The following is a 2,397-nucleotide window of genomic DNA, read 5'->3' as shown; positions in this document are numbered from 1 at the left end:
TAGCCAGACAGACGCAACCGGCCAAACAAAGCCAAGTCACTCAATCAGAGGAGTTAGCTGTGGCTGTTGATCACTCTGTGTGGCCGCTGTGGAAACTATAGGTGATCAGAGGTGATCGGTGGAATCACTGAGTCCATGTCATAACATTACACATGATTAAATTGAAATATTCACTTTCGTTAGAGAATTCTTTTGTTGGATCATTATATATATATATATATATATATATATATATATATATATATATATATATATATATATATATATATATATATATATATATATATATATATATATCATGTGAAAATAAGGTAATAATTAGATATAAGAAAATATTCCGATATCGTACTTGACTGCATAGAATGTAAACTTTTTATTGCATAAACAATACAGTCAGAGAGATGCATAAATAGATCATTTGCGTATGAAACTCAGCCGTAATCTATAGTGCTCAAACTTTTGAGAATTCATCATATTCACATATTTTCTCTAAACATATGCAGGTAATTTAACAATTTGCAGCACACAGATTTTGTCATGATCATGTAACAATCAATTGCTGTCGATACTGACCTAAAAGGATATTTAGATAGAATTACAAAGTATATGAGTCACACTTGATTTACTTCTGGTTACATATTATAGTATTGGTTTGGTCAAAAGGTTTATAGTTACTTTCGGATATGAGGATTTAGACATGAAAACATATAATCAGGGAATCAGAGGTGATCTGAGATGATATGATATATTTATGACTTTATGTATATTTCTAAACTTCCAAAGGGTCTATGGCTTTACCCAGTTAGTATTACACAAGAATGACTCCTCCAGTAACCGGATGGATTAGTTTACGTCTCCTCCTGGTTTATAATAACGTTAAGTTTCTAACGATCACGTAACAAACAAATGATACGGATACTTGGCTCACAACGTCTCTATTTAGATTGAATTACAAAATGGTTGATATCTGATGTTCAGGTGACCGCTGTTTGTCCTTCTAGCTGTCATTGACCGACGACACAGAGGTCCCCATGGCAGGTAAGACACTCCTGAAGTGTATCAGTGACACCTTGGAAAGTGAACCAAGGGCAAGACACAGGCCCGTCCTGTTAGAAGGGGTTAATCAGTTCCAATGGTCTGTGATCCTGCTTTGTTGCCACTATGCAGATATAATGTTTTGGAAAAGAGAATTCCTTCTATTTGTCTATTAGATTATTGCACTGTAAATACTGTAAAGCAATGGTTCTCAAACTGTTTCTGTCACGCCCCACTTTGGCGGAAGAAAAAATGTTCGACCCGCTAGACGGTCGCGCCGCACAGTTTGAGAACCACTGCTGTAAAGTCTGTTTTCTTTGGTACAAATGTAGTCCGTCACTCATTTGAGCTCAATAAGTTAAGAGATTCCAGAATTGATAGAAGTCATCAGAAAAGCAAGTGGCCACGATTTAGTCATCAATGTTTTATCACTTAGTGGCCAACTGATAAAACATTGGTTACTTTATTGTTAACAGCACACAATCCAAAGATAGTAAAATAAAAACCACAAATCAATACAAACTTTTTTATTTTAAAGCAGAGTCATCCATGTGGCCTAGCCAGCCTGAGATCCCTCCCTCGACATATTTCAATAAACCTTGGTGCTGTCGGGCTGTCCCGAAGGGGCAAAGCAAGAGACGGTATTTATGTTTGGCCATGCAGTCAGAGTAGTACTACCCGCCATCCATCAGCCACGAGACTGCTCATCACTTCTGGACAGGGTGAACCTTCCAAGGCAAATTGCCATTGTTCTACTCTGCATCGAGGGCAGCGAGACCCTGTGGAGATGGACGACCAGAGCCCAGAGTCGAGTGCTCTCGCTTCTCATTTGTTTAATAATTAATGTATTTGTAGCTGCTGAGAGATGTGCGATGTTAGATCTCCGGGACTGTGCGGTCAAAGAGAGCTAGCAAAGCAGACAGTGGTGTAAATGCACATTACAAATGCATTACATACAAAGTACATTTACTCAAGTGCTTAGTTTGGTTCTTTACTTATTTATATTATTAGAGTATTTCTACTCCATTACATTTCACAGAAGTGTGATACTTTTTACTCTACTACAATTATTTGTTAGCTGCAGTTACTTATTACTTTGCATTTAATATTAAAACATGTGTGCTTATGAAATACAATGCATTGTCACAGATTCACAACTTTTCTGGCTTGTGACCAAAAAGTTACTAAAATGGAGTGTTTGGTTGAGATCTTGTCTCATTTCTAGTGAAGTGGTTTATTTGAATGGCTGTTCTAAGCCAAAAGAGGTTAAATATGCCAATGTTTAACAAAAAAAACACAAAAGAAAAAAGTCCAAAATACAGATTTGTAGAGCTGTGTTTGTTTTGCTGCACCATTAATCAT

Source organism: Clinocottus analis, unplaced genomic scaffold (assembly GCF_023055335.1).
Source record: "Clinocottus analis isolate CAN_PGR_092001 unplaced genomic scaffold, fCliAna1.0.p SCAF_5, whole genome shotgun sequence".
NCBI classification, from domain to species: Eukaryota; Metazoa; Chordata; class Actinopteri; order Perciformes; family Cottidae; genus Clinocottus; species Clinocottus analis.
This window is presented reverse-complemented; position numbering follows the sequence as displayed.